General features: G+C 39.1%; 1 protein-coding gene across 1 annotated transcript in view; it reads right to left on the reverse strand.

Annotated features, from left to right (window-relative positions):
* Nr5a2 (nuclear receptor subfamily 5 group A member 2) overlaps window positions 1-24,043 on the reverse strand; it is a 117,777-nt gene that overhangs the window by 64,284 nt on the left and 29,450 nt on the right. The window lies entirely within an intron of this gene.

A 24,043-nucleotide genomic window follows, 5' to 3' on the forward strand; every position in this document is an offset into this window, starting at 1 on the left:
CTTTAATCCAACTATTTCATTTGACAGAAGAGGATACTCAGGGTGGGCAGCCTGTGGTTTATCTGAAGTGACTCAGGTGCCAGCAAAAGGATGGGAATCCAGGTGTTCTGAATCCTAGCCCAGAAATCTTTATTCTGTCAATTGAATTTAGGAATAAACAGCAATCTTTATTTTTTTTAATTTTTAAACATAATTGTTATGGTTGGGATCTTAAGTATCCTCCAAAGGCCTCAGGTGCTAAAGGCTTGGCCCCCAGCTGATGGTGCTACTGGGAGGTGGTGAAAGCTTCAGGGATCTTTTGCTTCCTGACGGCCATGAAGTGGCGCTCTTTTCTGGTGTCAAGAGATACTACCTCACCGCAGGCTCCACAGTGACTGACTAGGTCCAAAAAAAAAAAAAAAAAAAATCTTTGCTCCTTTGAAGTTGATGACCTCATTTATTTTGTCACAGCAACAGAAAGCTAATACAATACGGTCCTGATTTCTTTCCTGTAAATTGCATTAACGGTAATCTAATCTATTTTGAATATAAAGAAATTTGCAATTTAGGATTAAATTAGAAGGTCCTCTCTCAGACTACAAAATACAAATCCATAGATACCAAATAGCAGAACTTTGGGATTATTTGGATATAAAATCTTATTAAAGATATTCTTCTTATTTGGGGAAAAACTATGAAGATGACTCAGGATGGGGACCTACTGAGGAAGGAATGAGGTGTTTCTGGATACGATAAAATCAGGATGGAGAAGCAGTCTAGAAATAAAAGGTTGCACTGACTTCATAATTTTGAAAACCCACAAATTAATTGTGTGGGGTGACATGATGGACTAGATTCTTCTCTCAAGATATTTAGGCAAATGATTGTTCCATTTGATCCTGGGCTCTTTTGCCATTCTGCCAAATTTTGGTCCAGGTATATTTGCCTCCAACTTGGGCTTCACACACTTTCTCCAGGCAAAATGGAAAGTAGGGGAAATGAAGCCTAGGAGAATCCCACAGGATTCAGGGCCCCTGCTTGTGGCCATGAGCAGCACTGGGCTTGGGTAGAAGGGCTTCAAGGGTGAAGAGGAAACTCATCCCAAGGGTCCTGCACTAGAGTGACTGAGGCATGGTCCCCCGATACCCAAAGTGTCTCTTGGAAACCGCATCCGAGAGTTAGAGGGCTCAGAGTGGACTTGGACCAATTTGAATCTGGAATTTGTAACTTTTTTTGAAAATGGAAAATGTTTGGCTTATTGCCCTGTTTCTACCTCATTTCTAGAATTCACATGGCTCATTACTTCAAGGAAGGAGTGCACTAAACTATACTAGCTGGATTCAACACACCACCACCACCTCCTTGGGGTTTTTGCCACTGAGCAATCATCATGTCTATACAGGAATGTTAGTGAGCTCTGGCAAAGGGAAGGGGTGTGTGTGTGTGTGTGTGTGTGTGTGTGTGTTCATGCTGGGTCCTAATGACAGCAGTGAGTAGATACCTTGTAATGAAGACATGAACTTGGCTTTAGTAACATCAAGGTTCCACTTTAAAGCCATCTGACTGTATGTGGATTAATCTAATCCCTATTTTGAAAAATACGCGATTTATATAAACTACAGATGAAAAAATGACACTGCTTATAGTAAAAAAAAAACAATCTATTTCTACTAAAAATCTCTTCTCTAAGTGATAAACAACGACAAGATCCTAACACCAGGAACCTGAGGAGACGCCCAAGCGAGGACAAGAGAATATCCATCCACTCCATGCCTGGGCATGGTGGCACATGCCTATGATCCCAGCAACCCCGGAGGCTGAGGCCAGGAGGGTCGCAAGTTTGAGGCCAACCTCAGCAATTCAGTGTAGTCCTCAAGGCTGAGGATGTGGCTCAGTGGTAGACTGTCCCTGGGTTTGATCTCTAGTACTAAAAGAAGTAAAGGGAAAAAAAAGTAAGAAAGGAAAAGAAAACAAGAAACATCCGCCCCGGTAGAATGCTCAGGCTCAGAAAGAGATCCATCTCCATTCACACGTGAGCTGAGTGGTTCAAGGAGGGACGTGCCAATGAGCTTTCAGATCAATATGGTGAAGTATGGAGATTGATCTCAGCCCACAGTGAGTACATTAACGAGCTCCTCTAGGTGACCTTTGCCCGGTAGTACAAATTAGACTCCACCACACACCACATTCCTGAATGGAGACCTTTAAAGGTCTTTGCTCCTTTTTAATAAAGCACGCTGCAGGCAGACCTCAAAGATGACACCCCCAGAATACAGCATGTTGTTTTTAGAGACTAGGAGTTCTTGCAGAATTACTATATTATGTCTGGAGTTATAGATGACATCGATGCAGGTTTTATTTTTTTTATTTTTATTTTTTTTTTTAATATTTATTTTTTAGTTCTCGGCGGACACAACATCTTTGTTGGTATGTGGTGCTGAGGATCGAACCCCATGCGTGCGGGCCGCAGGCATGCCAGGTGAGCGCGCTACCGCTTGAGCCACATCCCCAGCCCCTCGATGCAGGTTTTAAAGCATATTATTTTAAGAAGTATTTTTGGTCTTGTATAATAAAGGTGCCAATCGATTCTGAGCAGGAAGTCCTACTAGTGGCTTTATTTAAACCTCTCATAAAAAGTTCAGGAAGAAGCAACTGTATTCAAGATTCATGCTCCTCAAACTTTAACACACCTATAATTGACCCAGAAGCCTTGTTAAAATGTGCATTGTGACTCAGCAGGTCAAAGACTGTGACTCTGTGTGTCTAACAAGGTGACCTTGCAGCAGGGCTGACAGTCACACTGAATAAAAAGCTCCGGAAAACTGCAGCCACTAGATGCCCTCTTCCCGTGTGTGAAAGTGTGAGTAAAGTATCTCTCATACACTCATGCATTAAAGTTTCAGGCCCAGGAATGGCATTAGAACCACATGCCACAGTGGCCAAGGGTAGGAGCTATGGACTCAAGCCTGATGCAAACCCAGCTCTACCCAGGGCCAAAAGAGCTGGGTGAACTTGGTCATGATTTAACTCCCCCAGCCTTAGTCTATTCCACTTCAGTCAAATTGTAATTAATACTGATGCCCCCTCTGTGTGTCCCCACTAGTTGTGAGGGTTCATTGAGCTACTGTATAAATAGAATGTAAGACAAGGCTTGGGCTCAATAAATAACAGCCTTTATTAGTGAACAGCACTGTTCTTCCATCAAAGTCAGAACTAGCCCCTAACCCCCAGCTCAATCCAATGACAAAGAAAATAAAAAGCCAATGCAAAATGCTCATAAACAGGGTGCCAATGCCGGGATGTTGTTTGAATATGACCACGCTGCTAATTCTCTTACTGTCTTGGGGGCTAATTGGAGAGAAACCATAGCTGTCATACAGGCCCAGAGGGACCCTGACTTCAGGGAGATGAATACTAGGGGACCTGCTGCCCCTTAAAGGCAACCTAAGACAGGGTGGCACCAGGTCACATAGGACCAGGATCTCTGGAACTTGTATCGTGCTCCACGCACGGGGGCGTGTGGGTAGGAATGTGAGCGCAGGTTGTGGGGAGAAGGACAGGTAGAGAAAAGCTGTGTCCTTTTGTTAGTGACTTAGACACATACTCATGCTGTTTCCCAGAGCCACCCCCAGCCTTAGCAAGGCTACCAGCCCCACCAGAAAAGCAGCCTGAGGACCATTGGCAGAAAAATCCCAAGATTCTGAGAAGGGCTGCTATTTCCCTGGGGATTTCTCTCACCACTCCACATACTTGCTGACCTAAAAATTCCATTTAGGGGCCTGGGGGAAGTAGGTCAGTGGTAGAGTACTTCCCTAGGATGCACCAAGTCCAGGGTGTACTGGGGAGTATGGGGGTGGTGGGGTGGGAGAAGGTTGGTTCTAGTTCTCCAGTTTGCATCAAATTTTAACCCCTGTGGAAGAATACATAATGCCACAAGAGTGATAATATTTAAATCAGTGGTTTGACAAGTGTGGTCAGGGATCTAAGAGGTTAAAACTATTTTCTCAATTATACCAAGATGTTATTTGCTCTCTTGACCTTCCACCTCTCAGGAGTATAGAGAGGCCAAGAGATGCAATGACATCATTACTCTGAAAGCAGATGGAATGTGTGCTTGTGAATTCTTGGGTTTTAATGATTTCTCTGTTTTAACTCCTAATTCATTAATATTGATGGTCCAAACGCACATTGAGGCTGGGGGTGTAGCTTGGTGGTATAGCAGGTGAGTGAGGCCCTGGGTTCCATCCCCAATGCTTGCAAAAACATTTCGGAAAGCCTTGCACAAATTCAAGGTCTTTGGTGTCCATCGTTTTCAAGAGCAAAAAGCATCCTGACACCAAAAGTTTTGGGGATCCACTGCTTTATATCAATACCAAGCATTTCCATATTATCATAAACGAATTTTGGACAAGTCAAAAATTTGGTGGGGTGTAGGGGACTAGAAGGACATTCTCCTTCAAAGATTAGCCTGACAGCCCCCTAGGAGACATTCTGCCCTGAAGGCATCCTGCAGCTACCTATCTCCCTGGAACATCCTACGGTTATCAGGATCATCAGACATCTTGCAGCTGGCAGTTTTACCACCCACATCCAGCAATTGCAGAGACCTTCCCCATCCCCAGCATATGAATACCCACCCAGCAATTGCTGATTAGAGAGCTTCCCCATCCCCAGCATATAAATACCCCTGTGTGAACAATAAAAGTTTGCAGCTTGATCAGAACTTTTGTCTTGCTGTCACCTTTCCTGTCTCTTGTCCCTTCATTCCTCCCCATCTAGGTTCGCTGCCCATGTTGATGTGTCCTGCAGGACGGAACAGTGGGGTAATGACTGAGTTCAGATCTCTGTGCTAGAGCTTGGGAAAGAAGACAGCAATGAGTAAGGGGTGAGGAAGAAAAGGGGTAGCATCAAAAAGAGAAAAGGAGTGCAATGACGATTATCAGATGTGCCCAGTGTTGCCCCAGTAGCCCCATGACTACATTTAGACTTGTCAAACCAATCGCTTGGAAGATGATGGTGCCTGAATACCAGGTTGGGGAATCTTCACTTTTCTGTGATGCCATGTAAAGTTGTGAATGATATTCAGATAGGAATTGGGGCCTATAGAGAAAGAAAGTTACACTGAGGGGCTGGGGATGTGGCTCAAATGGTGGCGCGCTCTCCTGGCATGCGTGCGCCCCGGGTTCGATCCTCAGCACCACATACCAACAAAGATGTTGTGTCCGCCGAGAACTAAAAAAAAAAATAAATATTAAAAATTCTCTCTCTCTCTCTCTCTTTAAAAAAAAAAAAAGTTATACTGAGCCGCTGAATGAGAAGCACCCCATCAGGAATGGTGGTGCGTGATACCAGTTACTCTGAAGGTTGTAGCAGGAGGATTGCAAGTTGCAGTGGATGCCAGCCCAAACTTTTAGAGAAACCTAGTCTCAAAATAAAAAGTGCCCCTGTGTTCAATCCCCAGTACCAAACAACACTCACGAACTCCTGGAATACAAAACAAGCAACTCCTGAATAACCCACCCCACAGCCTTGTGCCCCTGACCCTGCCCACACAGAGTACTGTAATGTGAGAACAATGCACAAGAATAAGGAATACTGTGGTCAAAATTGTGTAACCCCACCTTGGCTCCAACCTCTAGCCCCGTCCTAGCTGCTGTCCCTCTATAAATGTTAACACCTCTAACCAAAGGGCTTCTTCTCACTGGGAAGCAAACCCACACTCGCTCTTTCCCCTCAAGAGTGTAATCCTTGCTTTCCTAACGAAGTCTTTGCTCAGATCTGATGTGTCTTTAGATTCCTTTCTGAGATATCTGTCAAGAACCACTTGATGTCTCCCTCCTGCAACTCCTCAGACCCTCCTCCGGTCAAATCAGAAAACACAGGACACTCACTGGAAAGAGGGGAGCATGGGAGAATATCAAAGAAAAAAACAAAAAAAACAGAGGGCAAAAGGAGGCTTCTTGGAGCTGATGAATACTTCCATATTTAGCAAGCAATCCAAAATGCTAGGATGGAGCTTGGAAGACAGGAATGGCATAACTGTTTGTAGGTGACGTCATTAAGAAGAATGTGTACAGTGAGAAGAAAAAGGAACCAAAGCAGAAACTTAGAAAACTATTGTTCAAGAGTTAGGGATCCTAGGCACAGTGGTGCACCCCTGTAATCCCAGCAGCTCAGGAGGCTGAGGCAGGAGGATTGCGAGTTCAAAGCCAGCCTCAGCAAAAGTGAGGCACTAAGCAACTCAGTGAGACCCTGTCTCTAAATAAAATACAAAATAGGGCTGTGGCTCAGTGGCTGGGTAACCCTGAGTTCAATCACTGCCCCCCCCCCCCCCAGAAAAGAGAAAGATAAAGGGGAAAGAACCTCATAGGGGGAAAATGTTCAGAAAAGAATACTGATGTGCCCCACTTAGAAACTGGTCTTTTTGCTGCCAGAAGGGAACTCCACTCTCAAGGGTTGGCTGTGGAGACACGAAGGTGCGGGAGTTCGGGGATGGGGGTGGGGGTTACCAGGAGCAGAAAGGGCAGGGTGGTGACAGACCGGGTGTCTGCGTGAGGAGATGCTGTGCTAAGAGGGCAGTTTTGCACACACGAGTGGACAGAAGAGAGCCAGGAGAGTGGGAAAGATTTAAAATATCAGCAAGGGATGAAAAAACCAGACACTAGAAGAAGTAGAATGGGAACCACGAGGGAGAGAAGCAGAAAAAAAAGACCCCTCAAAGTTCACAAGAAGGGATGCTGAAATGGAGGCACAGACACAGCCTCTGTGGACAGCAGGCTTTAGTGTGAAGTGTGTGCATGTGTGTGCAGTGTCGGTGGCTGGGCGGGGGAGGGACATCTCAATACAAGAGGGAGGGCGTGTGTGTACCTCCTGCAGGTAGCCGGAGGTCAGAGCAAAATGGCAGAAATCACCCAAATAATCACCAGACAGCTACATCAAAGACAAATTTGCCCTTTGTGTGCCTCCGATTTTAACCAAGGTCAAGGTTACACAGAAAGAAAGGAGCGACTTTGGTAAGATTTCACCCTCCTTGGGGGACTTCTATTATTGCACTCACCATATTGTAATGCAATTAGGTGAACTTTTTAGTTCTAAAAAAGTTTGCGGAAGTCATTGTCTCCACCCTTATACCTTTCCATTAATAATAGACTTAATTATTTGGCATAAATAAGACTTGTTTGGCATACTAATGAAAGGCAGGCTGAAAGTCACTTAACAGTAAATGAGTCATACTGGACTCTTCAGGATCTTCTCCTTTTCTCCACCCCAACCCTAATTAGCATTTCAGTATCTTTACCTAGCAGTTAGACAGACACATAAGCCATTTAAGGGTTAGAATGCCACTCCCTTCTCTCCTTTCTCTGTCCTTCAGAGGTGACTAGGGACAGGAGAGGGCTTAACTTACATCACACTCAATAGAAAATAGAGTTAAGATGTCTCAGAGAGTTATGTCAACTCGAGGAAATATTAGATGCACACGAAAAAACATATCTGCTAGCTTGGACAATAAATGTGTTGGCCTTTAGCACGTTTCTTTATATTGACTTTGTGAAATGTGATTCTTGCTTTGGTGATGCTGAGATAACAGTTTAGAAATAGCATTCTAGCATATTCCCCCATAAAAATAGCACTAGATCTCATAATTTTATATAGATGCACTTGCCTCTTTGAGGGCAAATAAACAAATTTTTTTTAGTTGTAGTTGGACACAACACTTTTTATTTTATTTATTTATTTTTGTGTGGTGCTGAGGATCGAACCCAGGGCCTTGCATGTGCTAGACAAGGGCTCTACCTCTGAGCCACAACCCGAGATCGTTTTTAATTCATCTCTGTGTCCCCAGATTCTAAGGCAGTGCAATCTATAATGTAAGCTGTACTTTACCCCTATTGTATAGGCAAGGACACAAGAGTGGAGAGAGTTAAGTCACTTTCCTAGTAGCATGTAGCAATCTGGAACTAGAGGTCAAGTCTTGACTCCAAACCCACCTAATTTTCACCTCAGGAGGCTTCTGCTGTGCTGAGAATTGACTGTCAGGACTCTGTGCCAAACCTAAGCATTTTACTGAACACATCAAATACAGCATTGGGGACAGTTAAGCATGTTGCAGGAAGGAGGAAATTGACAATTCTTGAATACATACTATCTGCCAGGAACTTGTTTCTGTCCAATCATTTAATACCCAGTAAATCTCTGACAGAGTTTAGCACCCTATTTTTATAGCTGAGGAAACTGTGGCAGAGTTAAGCTAATGACATACAACTGTGAAAGTGAGTGGCCACTGCTGAAGGTCCTCCTCCCAAACCCAGTAGGCAGAAGCACTAGGGACCCATCAGCAGGAACCTAGCCTGAGGGCCCTTAGGGGCAAAGTTCCCGAGAGACTTCTGCCTGCTTCTTATCTTCAACCATCTGATCTCAGAGAAATCAGCTCAGAGTGTGGCCGATGACAGAATTTTTAACTTGGATTTTAGCAGTGTTCACAGTATTCAATCACAGTATTATTTTTTGCCTAGATATCTTGGATTCCCTTTGTTCAGTGCTTCTGTTTTCCGGTTACACTTTATGGATGGTTTGCACTCTCATACTGTGTTTTTGTTATGCCAAAAATGTTGATTGTTCTTGTATTATCAAATCAATGAAGCAGAGAGAGGTTACTAGGAAGGGATTAATGGGCTGTTAAAGAAATTGGATGATATGACTTGTTATTCACTGAGAATGATGGCAGATCTATGAGATTTACATGAACAAGAGCTTTGTGAGTTTATCTGAAAGCCCACATAATGGGCCTCATTTAGCTATAACATGGAAGAACATTCTTAGATATTCTATCAACAAGCTTTAAAACCCTCTATTTATTCACATGATTTCCGCCCTTCCATGATCAAGTTCACTTACATACACTGAACATTATCTTTTAAAACATTAATTTCTCCTTAAGTCATGATTTCTCACTTTCCCCTTAACTCTGAGCTTCAGAAAACTATTAGGATCACCCTTGAGCACATGCAGAAATGCACTTGAACTCACCATACACGCCACATGGGGAAAATGGTAAGATCTCGAGGGCTTACACAGGGAGAGCAGAGACATCCACTACCCGAACATCCTAGGTTACAAAGCTTTTCAAAACTACTTTGGATTAGTTTTGGATTAGATTAATGCAAACACTTAAAGATTTAGGAGCTGTGTGTAATACACTTGGAACCCTACCTACTCAGGAGCTGAGGCAGGAGGATTGCAAGTTTGAGGCCAGCCTGGGCATCTTAGTGAGACCTGTTTCAAAAAAAAATAAAAAGGAGGGGCTGGGATTGTGGCTCAGTGGTAGAGCACTCGGCTAGCATGGGCGGGACCCTGGTTCATTCTCAGCACCACATAAAAATAAAGGCATTGTGTTGTGTTCATCTACACCTAAAAAATAAATATTATAAATAAATAATATAAAGGAGTAAGGGTGCGGCTCAGTACTAGCAACCCTCTGGATTCAACCCCCATAATGGTAAAGAATTTAAATAAATAAATAATAATTTGTAATGGGGTACAGTGGCGGACACCAGCAGTTCTAGCTACTTGGGAAATCAAGGTAGGAAGATCTCAGTTGGAGACCAGCCTGGGCAATTTAGTAAGATCCAGTCTCAAAATTAAAAAAAGAGGCTGTAGCTCAGTTGATAGAGTGGCTCTGTGTTAATCCCTAGTACTACAAATAAATAAAGATTTATAATCATGAATACATATAATTTTGCCATGCATGGTGTGGCACAGCTATAATCCCAGAGATTTGAGAGGCTGAGGCAGGAGTATCACCAAGTTCGAGGCCAGTCTTTGCAACATAGTGAAATCCTAAGCAACTTAAACTGTCTCAAAATAAAAACACAAAAAGGACTCTAGCAGAGTGCTAGAGCATCCCTGGATTCAATCTCCAGTACCAAATAAATAAATTAATAAAAGAAATTTTCTTTATACTCTTCATATGGAAGATTTAAGTCCCAAAATGATACCTGGCATATTACTGATACTTTATAAATATTTAAGCCTCTGATCAAGAATACTATAAAATTAAATTTATAATATTATAAAATTAAATTAAACTGTAAAAATGTAAGGAAATCTGAACTTCATATTGCTTAGTAGGTCCTAGGGATACATGGGACCCATCATAAATACATGACTCAATCTTTTGTTATCCAGTAACAATTAGGAGGTTTTGTAGGAATCCTTAAAATGCATTAAAATTCTTCTCTCACCATTTGAATTGGTTAAAAAATTGTGTATGCTCTCATATCAATGTATGGCTTACTTAAAAGTGTTGGGAGAACTCAAAGGAAATGTCAACTGAGTACTGTATTGAGAATTACTGGGATAACAAATAATATTGTTACTTAAAACACAGATGGAATTAATTCCTTTCATTTTGATTTTGTTTTGCCATACTGGGAATGGAATCCAGGGCCCTTGCACACGCTAGGTTAGCACTCTACCACTAAGGTACATACCCAGTCCTTTTTTTTTTCAATTGTATTTTGAGACAGGGTCTCATTAAATGGCATTAATTCTTTTGGATCAAATGAATTGATTTGAATTTTAGAAATACAGTAAGTTAAACTATTGCATAATTTCTTTAAAAAAATTTTCTTATTCTGCCCTACCATATTTGTACATAAACCAATAAAAATGAAGTTGCTTATAAAATGACATTAAGGTCATAACACTGTTTTACATTGTTGATTGATATTTGTAACCTATTGTCTCATTTAAACTATTAGAAATGCCAGTTTTGGAAATCTTATCTGGTAGAAAAATCGTTGACTATTTTATCTTTCAATGAAGGTATATGTAATTATTTTTAAAAGTCTGAATTTCAATCCAAAATTGTTGAGAAGGTAAAACTCTGAGGTAAATAGTCTGATTTCTCAGGGCTTGTGTTTGAAGGTTTGTCCCAATTTCAAAATAGATAAACAAACAAACAAATGCCTTTAGGTGCTTGAGTACCTTGTTTAGATTAAAAACAGATTAATAAATGTAAAAGCTTTGTAGGTTCACAGTCAGTGTTTTCAGGGTTTATGTTGAGAAGCTGACAACTAGTTAGAAAAGCCTGGCTGGACTAATCAATTATTCAGATCAACATTAGATGCCTATTATATACAGAATCATGGGAATTGTGTCTCTCTGCAGACACAATATATTAAAATCATGAGTCTAAATACTCTTAATGTGGAATGTAAAGATAAGCAATCTTAATATTACATCAAGACTCACTCCAAACAATGACTTGACTTTTATGTCCATTATGTAAAGGACGTTGTTTCAGTTTAATTTCTATTTTTTTTTTTAATTTTTAATTTTTGTGGTGCTGGGAATAGAACCCAGGGCCTCACACATGCTACAAAGCACTCTATCAACGAGCAAACCCCTAGTCCTATTTTATATTTTAAAAATAACAATTATGTCCCATGGTACAAAACCCTGAATATGATTCTAATAACATAAACAACAACAAAAATCATTCTTTGTTCTCTTTTAGGAGCTTCTGGAATCGCATACACAAATTTGGACATAATTTCTAGAATGTGAACAAATTGATCTTTTAGAAAAGAAAGTACGTCTGTTGTATGCAAGTATGTTTCCCCCTAATGCACGGAACTTTCCAGACTAATGAAAACAAGAATTTCCTCTTACCAAAAGCTTTTGGGGAGTTGTTACCTACCAAATATATGCCATTTCTTCCTCCAGTGAAAACTAACATACCCTCTCTTTTCTCTCTCTGGCAGTGGCGGGGGGGGGGGGGGGGGGGGGGGGCAGGGGGGGGCAAGCTCTTAGATTCAAACCATAGGAAAACCAAAAATAGATGCAACCAGACACCTGCTGAAAACAGTGACAAATCCCACTGACACTGCAGTGACCCCCAGTTAGTCAAGATTTAATTAAGGGGCATAATTAAGTCAGTGGAACAGAACACTAATGAGTGTTTTTTTAATACGGGTAATTACACGTAAAAATACAAACTGTGATGGAGCCCCAAATATATCATTAAAATTAACAGTATAGAATAACAGAGCACTAAGGGTGTCTCCTCTATTGCTGTTAAAAAAAAGAGGGGGGGAGCTGACTTCATCTCAGGTTGAATAAAACTCAGGCAAGTTTATGTTGGCTTCATGCTGGGAACATTTGTTATTCTAATTTTGCAACAATAAGCGACTATGTGTATTGAGATCCTGTTTTCAATGCAGATTCCATTGCTTTGAAGTCTTTCTGAGCTTAGCATTTTGTCCAACTGCAAATGAGCAATTAAGAGACTGTTTGCAAGTATTTGGCTTCCTATGGATGGGCTTATGGAGGTGTCCATCTGAGCTGGGAGACTTTGACAGATGCAGAAGACAGTGACATTATTTACTAATGTGGAATGAGCTTCCGTGTTAACCAGTCATGTCAGATTCTTTGTCTGGATCTTTGCTTTAGTAAGCATTGACATAACCCACAGAGCTGGGGTGTACAGACTGGGAAATATCACAGAAGACTCTAAATACAACGGAAATAGACTGGTAAACTTTCTAACATGAAAATGAGGCACTTAGGTCACAAGGGGGAAAAAAAAAACTGGAATTTGATTCTGTGATTGGAAAGCATGACTGAGGTTGGGCCTCACCTTTTGCTAAGAATGTTCTATCTATGGTGCACTAAGCTGAGGCTCCTGGTCCAGAGCAGCCTTTGTCCATTCTTCTAAGCAACAAGTGGAAAAGCAGATTTTCTTGACTGCTCATACTTCTGATTGAATCTGTACAATTAGGGGTTTGGAATCTTTTTAAAAAGTCATCAGATTTTCTTCCTGAAGGTACTAAAATATGTCTCTCCATCTTTCTGCTTCTGGTCTCACCTTTACTTTGCAATATCCCAGAACAAGAAAAGAATATCTTTATGATCTCCAGATTTAACAGAGGGCTGGATTTGATATTTTGGGAGGGGGGAGGCAGTGGAGGGGATGGACCCAGGGCCTCTGTGCTAGGCAAATGCTCTATCACTAAACTACATCCCCAACCCAGGTCTTGATTTCGTACATATAAGGATTGATGAAGGTCTTTTGTAAATATATGCAAAAGTATTTGTAATTTATTATATAGCAGTGCCTCTCATTCAAGAATTAAATTTCTATTGATATACATTATCGGATAAGTTGTCTAATGTTAACTTCTTATCTATACATATCAATGTGTCAAGGATGAAAATGAAATTTTTTTTTTCATGTGAAGAATTTGTTTTTGACAAAGCCAGCCAGGATAAAAATATCCACAAATAGAATTTTGACATTTCAAATAGTGGTGGGTGAACTCACCAAACCCAAGGGCAGCTGAACACAAAATAAATGGAAAGAAAAATCACCTTGTTTCTTTTCCCCTAATGCTTGCCTTCCAAATGAGCCTTATCTGGGCCAGGTGTGGTGGTGCACACCTGGAATACCAGACACTTGGAGGCTGAGGCAGGAAAGTCTTAAGTTCAAGGCCAGTCTGGGCAAGTTATTGAGACCTTCTCTCAATATTAAAGGAATAAAAAGGACTGGGGATGTAGCTCAGATGCCCTTGGGTTCAATCCCCCTTACCATTAAAAAAAAAATTCTCTCTCTGGAGCAAAGCTAGTATAGCAGACAGAAGTTATAGGTGATTAATTAATTATAAAGTCAAAGATTTTACATATACACACCCAAATCCAGAGTGAATAATTTCAAGATATTACAAATAGAAGCATTAGAATTCCAATGTTTTTTCTGAATATGAAATATATGAACACTAAGTTGAGGTCGAGTGATGTGTGCAGCCATACACTTAAACTTTTGAGAGACCATACAAGATGAATTCAAGTAACTGGTTCTGTTAATCTAGTGACCAGTTCAATTCATTTGTGACAATTGAGACATAGTTTTTGGTAGCACTGCCTGGTGGTTCTTGTTAAGAAAATGATTACTGGTCTCTGTGTAAAGCGTCTTCTCTCTGCCAAAGCAACTACCTTAAACTTAAAAAAAAAAAAAAGATCATAAAATAGAGTAAGCCATTTGTCCAAAGCTTAGGGGTAGCACCCAAACAGTCCTAAGTCAAAAGGTTTTTCAGTGGCATCCATCATTCAAGTAAGCAACTTTGGAAAGCCAAACAACTGAATTTTGGGCCTAGCTCATCTTCCCAGACTGCCTGACATGTCTGATTCCCAACATCCCTTCCACCTCTCTGTCCTTTTGCAAGGCCACCCTTATCAAGTTATGTATGAATGAACAGAGGTGTCTTTCATCCCCTTCTTGCCTCATGGTTCAAAAGGAGCTACCAAAATAGCAGCCACAAAAACCCCACAGCCTGCCAACCGGCTTGCACACATCCCATTCTTAAAGACATGTGAAAGGTTGGAGAGCTCAGCAGAATTTTTATGTACGGGAGCAGGCCCAAGGAAAACTCACCCGCCATAACCAATTGTGGACAGAGGATCATCTATCAGCAGGCAAATGCAGGAACTCCAGAATGTCTCTCCTCAAATGAAATAATATATCTTTGAAAGCCAATGCCCGTTTTAGGCCCGAGGCCCATATATCAAGCCTGAGAGGCTTGTGGAATCGCTCCAGGGCCATTAACCTTCCACCTGTTTCCCCTTGTCCTTCAGGATGAGACCCTGCCCTTGATTTTACTCTCTTCCCCTGTTCATCTTCCGACAGACTGTAAATGTAAAGCAGCGGGCCTGTGAAATAATTCAAAGGCAATGGACCAGGGGCACGGTTACAAATCTCTGCCACTGGCACTGTGACTTATGCAGGCAGTTTGTCACACATGAGCCAGGTGACCTCTGTGACATAACAGAGAAAAATATCGCCGGGGATCAAAGATGGGATTCGGAGCGCTCTAAGTAACTTTGCTGCATACAGTGAGCAGGTTATCTGGTATCCAAGGATTTCCCCTTAAACCAATAACATTTGTTCTAGTGAAACAGAAAAGGTAGCCCAGGGACTCCCTAATTGAAATCACTTCTGTCAAGTAGAATTGGAGCCTTTCCTGTAACATCGGGATTAGAAATTTCTGTTGCCTTGCTCATGCTGTGTGAATCCCAGGAAGAGGCAACAGAAACCCATCCCATTCAACCTTAACGTGGAGAAATTTATAGAATTGGGAAAACGTACAAGTGAGTCCATACAGGGTTTGTTAGCTTGAATATTTAAAGGTACAGTTATGAGGGCAAATAGAAAGTTTTACTATAGCTTATAAATTTGCCAGGTCAAAGTAGTTCAGTAAATTTTTTTTATTCATTAAAATGGACCATACATGTCTGTTGTGTATTATGGATAACATAAAAAATGACAGTAACTCAAGGAAGTCATGAGATCATGTGCATGAATTTGCTTGTGTTTTTGTTTTTGCAGTGCTGGGAATGGAACCCAGGGGCTTATGCATGCTAGGCAAGTGCTCTACCACTGAGCTATATATATCCCTGCCCTTAAAGTTACTTTTAAGAGTCCAAGTTTTCTCCAAATGATATTAGAATTTAGGAAAATGTAGAATCACCCATGAATGACTTAAAAAAGAGAGAGAGTTAAGAGCTGAAGATGTATATTGGAAGGAAATTAGCAGTTTGAATATCTTAAATGTGAATTTAAACCACTTTCAAGTTTGTATTTATTGCTTCTCCACTCATTTTGGTATTCAGATTGGTATTCACTGTTGGGTCTAGAAAATAAAGAAGACTTCGAAGTAGTCCTCTGTATCTAGGCCCACTGTCTCTGTAGTAGGAACATTTCATTTTTAATTTCGTCTATATTAAAAACAGAAACAATAACAGCCAGTGTTGGATTTACTGGTTGAGCGATGCAGGCACACTCCAGTTCATGCATTTCCTGTTCTAAAACCAGGAAGAACTCTAGCCAGGACATAAGTGGCATTCCCTTATCTTTCTTTAGGTGCTACTCAAATCCTTAGCAGCCAACAACTGTAATGTGCTTTTATCATTTTTCAAGCACGCTGACACCAATGTCCAATTTCCAAAATGTTGACACTAATGTCAAATGCTTAAAAAATACAATTCTCCCTAATTGGATCCTTATACAGTGTATAAGGATCTGAACTATTACGCCATACCTGGTATATATATGTACAATTAGTGTAAGTCATTTAAGAATTATAAAAATGATAATTAGAAAGTTCTGATGCCAAAGTTTGGAAAAATTTCAAATACCCACTTAAATTTTCACAAAAATAGGAAGCTGCCAATCTTCTTTAGTCAGCCACTGAGTCTTTCATCTGAGACCTTCCCCAGGCTTCAAAGGGTCAATGAAGTCCTGAGGACTGCATGCAAATTTTTCTGTTTATGCATTTTTCTGGAAAGATTAATAATACCTTTCATCAGATTCTCTAATGTGTTTGTGATTCCAAGGAATGTTAACCATGACTGTGATAGTATAGAATATGCAATCTTGAAAGATTTTGTTACTATACTTTTGTTACTATACTGGGAGCTGGGTGTGGTGGTATAGAAGCTGTTAATTCCACCTAATAGGGAAGCTGAGGCAGGAGGATTGCAAATGTGAGGCCAAATTTGGTAATGGCAAGACTCTGTTTCAACATAAAAAATTTAAAGGGCTAGGAATGTAGCTCAGTGGTAATGTGCCTCTGGGTTCAATAGAAACAAAACAAACAAACAAGAAAAATTGTGAGATCTTGAAAGGATCCTAGAGGTCATCCACCTGACCTGGTATTTTTGAATCTGAGAATAAGAGTTGGAGCTAGAGGGAGCTACAAAACTCAAGCATTATGTAAAAATGTGAATGTGTAACCGATGTGATTCTGCAATCTGTATTTGGGGTAAAAATGGGAGTTCATAACTCACTTGAAACTAATGTTTGAAATATGATATGTCAAGAGCTTTGTAAGGTTTTGAACAACCAATAAAAAAAAAAAGAAAAAAAAACTCAATTTATGAAAACAATAGGTAGTACAAATAATGGGACCCAAGATTCTCACTTCCTAAACCCGGGACTCTTCCACTATGAGTTACCATCTTCCCTTTGACTGTTGTTTGAGTCTGATTTTGTTTTATGTCCCTTTAAATAATTTTTCTGTGATATACAAATCTAATTGTGAAAAATACATGTTTGTAAAAGAACAAAAAAACATTTTTATAATTATGGCCTTAGGCATCTATTGCTATAAATAAATGGTAAAAGGCTTTCATTTGTGGACTGAAATTTGTTTTTATAAAAATTCCATTAATTAGAATGGTAGATATTATGCCTTGAACTTTTGTTTGGTTTTCTTCCTGAAAAAAAGATCATTTGTTTATATTTCTTATGGCACAGCGTACCTAAGTTTTAAGTAGCTTTGTTGCATCTATTTAATTTTAAGTATATTTTGCAGTGTTTTTTTAAAAAAAGTAATATTTAAATTACACAGATCAATCCATTGTCATATAGTAAATAAGATTAATGGATATTCCAGTTTAATCTTTATAAAAATTTCAACCCAAGATCACGCAGCACTGCCTATCTTCAATAAATATTTCTACTTAATATTTTTTAATTCTATTTCCAAATTACTAAGAGAAGCAATGCATACTATTCATTTAAGTTTAACTTATTTCACTACTAAATAAAATACTAAAATACCCAAATCTAAAACACTTAACTCTGAAGAAATATATATCATTTGCTGTCAGAATTCTCAAATAAAAGTAAGATATTGGCTATTTTCAGTAAGCCACTTAAGTCATTCCTTTTAGAAAAAAGTATATGACCAAAGGGGGGGGGGGACTCTTATAATAAGTTATCCTAAAAATTTTAACTCACTAATTTTCTATGATTTAAACAAATAAAAGATGGTTAGCCTTCTGCCAGAAAAAAAAAAAAAAAAAAAGTCCTGGGCATGAATCACTGCTTACATTCTTTTCCATCCACAAACAATTTCATTTGGGAAGGTTGCCACATAGTATCGACAGTGACAACAAATGGCATTGTCCCATGAACATCTGTTTCCGACTCCCACACTGATACTGCAGGCCACTGGTGGGGACTTAGTTGGTCTTCACAAATTGCTGAGCCACAAAGGAACTGGAAATCACTGGTACGTTGAGGTTTTATTATTGGAACACAGGAAAACTTTATCATCATGCTGGGAAGTTCTGTATCTTTTGAAATATTGGAACCGGGGTTATGTTAGCACATTAAACCGTGCGGAAGACTACTTCTGAAGAAAGGGGAGGGAAAAAAATCATTTCTTGTCTATTATGTCCTTGGGTTGAGGTTCCCACTTCATCTTCATATAACTTCCTCACCCACCCTCAACTAAAAACTATTTTGTTTTTTAAAGATGTTATTGAATTTCGTTTCTTGTGAAAATTGAGAGAACATTTGGAATACCAAAGAAATTCTAAGCCAACATGATAAATAAACACTATTGTTTCTTAACAAAAAACATTAGATGAAACCAGAAGAGCTTTTGTATACACTTTTATTTATTTTTTTTCTAAATTCATACTACCAAGCTGACATTGTCTGAAACCCTGGCAACAGAAAGCTCCTAAAGACCCCTGACTAGAATATCCTCACCTCAGTGCCCAGGGTTAAAAGGAGCCAAGCAAAGAGCTGCTGGGACCAAATCCAAAATGAACAGCATAAATGGAGGTGGTGACAAGCCACAGATATGAAACTTCTGTTTTACACTTGAACCTGTGCTGTGAGCTAATGGCTTATGCTAGTCTATCAATAACCATTAAGTGCACAGGACAGATTTCTACTGCTTACATTGTTCCTCCCCGTGGCATTTAGTTTTAACAAAAGCAATAATGGAAATGAAAAATTTTCACAGTGGTAATTCTAAACAAAAATGCTCCAACTATTTTGCATACTCCAAAGTCATTTGCATATTGCTTCAGCTAGAGGGTCCCCCTCTTTTTGGTGGTTAAAAATGGGATGGCATATTAATGGAAATGTTGAATAGGATGTGCAATCAATGTCTGACCTGGACACATATTTTAATGTTTAATTCTAAAAAGGTATATTGACAATCTATAAGATACTGTTTACTTCTTTTGACATTACACATAATAGTCTCTCAAAAATTTTGTGGACTAGATCTTTAAATTGAAAAATCTGACTTTTCGGATTGAAGATAAACCAACAATAAATTTCTACTGCTGAGAAATAATTCTATACTTATTTTGCTTAAGATCATATTCTTTCACCAGAATACAGTTTATGATTTGTTCTAAGTATTAATATAACTATTGCCTAATAGCACATATTCATAATTTCACATGCTGAAAACCACCAAAAAACATTTTAAAAATAATCATTCAATATACTATTACTACTTGTGGGAAAATATATTCATATTTGGATAAGTTATTTTTTCTTCATTTGACTCCAATTTGTACTGATGTTTTTTGAAAATAAAAGTATTTGAAATGCATGTATCTCTCACTTTTAACCACAGTCTATAATATATTCTTAAATAATTACATTCATAATTATCAAAACAAGAAAAAAAATCTGGGCTGGGGATGCACTTCCATGGTAGAACATTTGCTTAGCCCATGCAAGATCCAGGAGTCAATCCCGCCAGTACCACCAAAAACAGAAAAAAAGAAAAAAATGAATAAATAAACAATTGGAAATTAGAAGTAGATCTGATAATACTTATGTACAAGAATTCTTGCGATAGAACTGAAATTAGTTGTGTATTATATAGGACAGTAGCTTATGTTTATATTGTTGTTTATGCTTTTCAAGGTACTTTTACCTGCCACTGGCTCATCACATGGCTCTTGTAAGATAAATAAGTACAGCTACTTTCCTCCTTTTATATGCAAGGAATCCTTCAAGATTGACTTAGCTGATTCAAATGGTAGTAACTTTGCAGTTTTCCCCTCCATATTCAGAGTCCCTCTGCTCTGCATCCTGGCAACTCATCTCCTCTCTATTGTACACCCTTGGTTAAATCTAATTGTATCTTCACAGGTCTGTTTGGCTGCCAGGCCAGGCTTGTGAGCAAGGACTTTGTATCTTTCTTTGGCACTGGGGGTCAAACCCAGGACTTCACACAGGCTTGACAAATGCTCTCCCACTGAGTTAAATGCCCAGCTCTAGGGACTAGGTATTTTAATTTACCTTGTATCCCTACTGTTTAGAATTATACCTGGCACGTAAGAGGATTCCATGTATAGATATTTACTATAGGAGTTAATCAGGACATGGTGGTTCAAAAAAAAAAAAAAAAAACCAACAACTATGTGTATTTGTGTGTTTGTGCATATGTGTATATGTGTGTACCCAAATGTTTTGACCAAGGTTGTAGCGTTCATGTGTGGCTCAGGTGAACAGGCTCAGCTCCTGGTTCAGGTCTGTCTACTGTGGATGGCTCCTTCCAACTTCTGGCATGAAAACTGACCCTCTAGAGATGTCATCTGATAATGACCAAATAAGTTAACAAAAAGGCAAGCCTTCGGTGCTGATTTTAGTAAGGAAGTAAAGATAAAATTCTTCATCACACCTTGTGTCACCCAGAGGAAACGTCAGCCTGCCAATTTTACAAACATGCCAGTAAAAGAATTTCCTTGGCAAAGTGACAGCGTGGAAATGTCCTTTTTAAAAATCAATTAACCCCCTGAATTCGAGAGCTTGCTCGGAGCATTTCCTAGGCCATGGAATACAAGGCTCATGGAGATGCTGTTCCCCTTTCTATTTCTGGACACCTTCTTTTGTTCATTGGTGCTAAGAATAGTGGCAGAGCTGGGGGCACTATTTATAGTCCTGAAAACAGTATGGCTCTGTGAACACTTTATTCATTTATATTTCCTGTGTTTATTGTTACCTTACCTTTTTAGTAATTAAAAGTGTTCATCCAAGATTTTATTTAGTAACAAATCAGTTGTAAATAGCATTTCTTTTAATATATGAAAGCCTATCTTTAGACTCCATTAAATATTTTGCTCCCTTTCCGTATTAACTAAAAACAGATTTCAATGGTGGGGGAGGGGCGTACAACTGTGTTTTCCTTCCAAATTGCATATGAAATCTAGTGATTTGACCTTTAGGTGTTTTGATTAAAAGAGTCTCAGTGTATGCAGCAACTCACACCTTCTCAAAACACTCGCGTTTCCTTTTAAATGTTGAAGTAAAATTTCCAGTATGGCCATCCCACCATGTATTCATAAATAATAAACGGTAACTTTAAAATAGAGCTTTCAATTGTTTTAAAACATGACTAGAAAATGTAATATTAAAAATGTCCCCTCTGCCTCACAAAAAATTTCTTACTGGAAGACAACGTCTCTGAACATGGTCCCACTTGGGACTTCCCTTTGAAAAACATGGAATTTTCTGGTCCAAGAAGCACCCAAAACCAGAACCCACTTTTACCAGAAGTACTTCTGCTACTCCTTTGACTTTTGACAAGTGACCTAGACCCTGTGCCTTTGGAAGCATATTCTGGTGAGGATAGTCCTATCATGTATCCATCACAGCTCAAACTAACGAAAATGCATATTCTGCCATGCTGAACCAACATTCTGCATCCATGGTGACCTATATAACAGTACAGACTGATTTGACCCCAAGGTCAGACTCAAGGTAGTTTGTGTGCATCTACTTTTAAACTGATCTATTTTGAAGACCTTCAGGGGGAAAAAAATCTGCTAAATACTGTGACTGGCTCTATGGCTGAGTAGGGAGATACTGAGGAACACAGGTGGTAGTGTTGCCTGCCATCCCTGTGAAATATCAGCTCTGCCTTTCATTCCAACCTCAAAATGCACTAGGATGGAGACAATGAGGGGCTTATCTCAAACACTCCTGTTTAGAGAAATAATCAACAGTTAATTGGAGCATTCAATCTCAAAAGCTCTCTTTAAATATTTTTTATTCCTCTGCTTTCAAAGTGATCAAACTAAGAGATTCAGCAAAAGTGGGAGCAATTATGTAAACATTTATTCACCAATTCTCAATATGGGATAATTTAGCTATTGGATTTGCTCTACACTCAAATGCAAGGGAACAATGGATTTGGGGGCACCTTTGTTGTGTGTCATTTCAATGTGTTCAAAGTGTCATTTCAATGTATTTTTACCTAATGTTTTGTTTTGATAAAGTTAAAGCGAAATAAATACTCTTCAGCTCCTAAGCCATTGTGAAACATCACATCTGTACAGCAAGTAATTTCACATCTAAGCTAATTATTGATATTAGGTATTTTTCCTCTACCTCCTGAGGTGAAGTAGGATTGTGCTCAAAGCTAGGGAAAATCTACAGCAAGAGCACATGAAATAATATTTTGTGGATATCAGTTCCTCGGTCTCCAAAAGTGTTTTATCTGGTATCTTTGATTTAGAAATCAAACAACAATAAACAAAACAGTTTAAAACAAATGATATGACTGATTGACAATTTTTGCTAATTAGTCATCTGGGTAAATAAAAAGAAGAAGAAATAATAAATAAAAAGAAGTCAGTTGCTCAAAAAAAAAAAAAAAAAAAAGAGTATCCCATAAAAGGAAGTGTATTCAGAAAGTTAAGAAGTTTTGTTCTCATTTCAAAAGATGAACTCACTTTCACTCTCTTACAAAGGATTCCCATTTCCACTATTCCTTATGGACTCTTCCAGAATTCCCCCATTCCCTTGAGAGCCTTCACATATTGGCACTGTTGTTCATAATCATAAAAGCTCACATACATGCAATCAGGTATCAGTATTCTTACAGCGCTAAAGCTAGCAACTTAAACCAGTCCTTACTCAGGCTTGTCTACATGTTCAGTTAATTTTTAGATTTTTGATTAAATGTTACGCAAGAGCCATTGGTGAAATCTCTTGATGATCACTTTATTTATTTGAAGCATAGTTCCTGACTGGTAGACTATTTAAAAATAGAGATCGTCAGTCACCTGAAAATATGTGGCTCAAAATTTGCTAGGCTGCTTTCTTTTTTTACTTTAATTACTCCCTAAATGAAAAGATTCAAGCCCACATGCACAAAGGCCTTTGCCCTCCATTCATTTAACTAATGTGACAGCTTACCATGGACAGGAAAAATCACCTAAAACCCATGTGTACAAAACTACTCTTTTGAAATGCAAATCAAAACTCACAAAGATTTCATCTCACTCCAGTTAGAATGGCATTCTTCAAAAATACAAATAACAATAATTGCTGGAAAGGATGTGTGGGGAGGAAGGTATGCTTATATACTGTTGGTGGGAATGCAAATGAGTACAACCACTTCGGAAATCAGTGTGATGATTCCTTGAAAGACTAAAAATGGCACTACCATATGACCCAGCTATCCCACTCCTTGGTATTTATCCAAAAGATCTAATATCAGCACACAATAGTGACACATGCATACCATTGTTTATAGCAGCACATTTGACAGTAGCCAAGTTAAGTAATCAGCTGGGGTTCCCATCAGTTGGATGGTCAAAGAAGAGGTGGTATATATTCTCAATGGAGTTTTATTCTCAGGCATAGAGAAAGAAATTGCATCATTTGAAGGTAAATGGATGGAATTGGGAAACATCATACTAAACGAAATAACCCAGACTCAGAAAGTTAAAAGTTAAATGGTATTTCATATGCAGAACTTAAAAAGAGAGTCACACACACTCACACACACACACACACACACACACGGAATTAAGGAGAGATCCCATGAAAATAGAAGGGAAACCAACAGGGTAGAGGAACAGAAGAGAGGAAGGAGAGGAGGCATCTACCAAATTATGCTTCATCATGGACGAATACACTACAATGAATCTAGCTTCTACATATAATCATAATGCATTTATTAAAATAATAAAAGCTGAAATAATAATACTAATAGAGGGGAGATAAGAGATTTGGGCAAGCAGATAGGGGGAGAGAGAAGTGGAGGGAAAGGGTAGGGACTGGAGAATGAGATTGATCAAGTTATGTCGATGTACAAATATTGCATAACAAAACCCACTATTATGTATACTGCACCAATAAAAAAAAAAAATACTCCTTTGGTCCCCTATACAATGTATATCAGTCATACTACTTCTCAAATGAAAAGTACTTGAGAACTTATTTCCTTTCTTTGGCAAT

Source organism: Urocitellus parryii, chromosome 9 (genome assembly GCF_045843805.1).
Source record: "Urocitellus parryii isolate mUroPar1 chromosome 9, mUroPar1.hap1, whole genome shotgun sequence".
Lineage (NCBI taxonomy): Eukaryota > Metazoa > Chordata > Mammalia > Rodentia > Sciuridae > Urocitellus > Urocitellus parryii.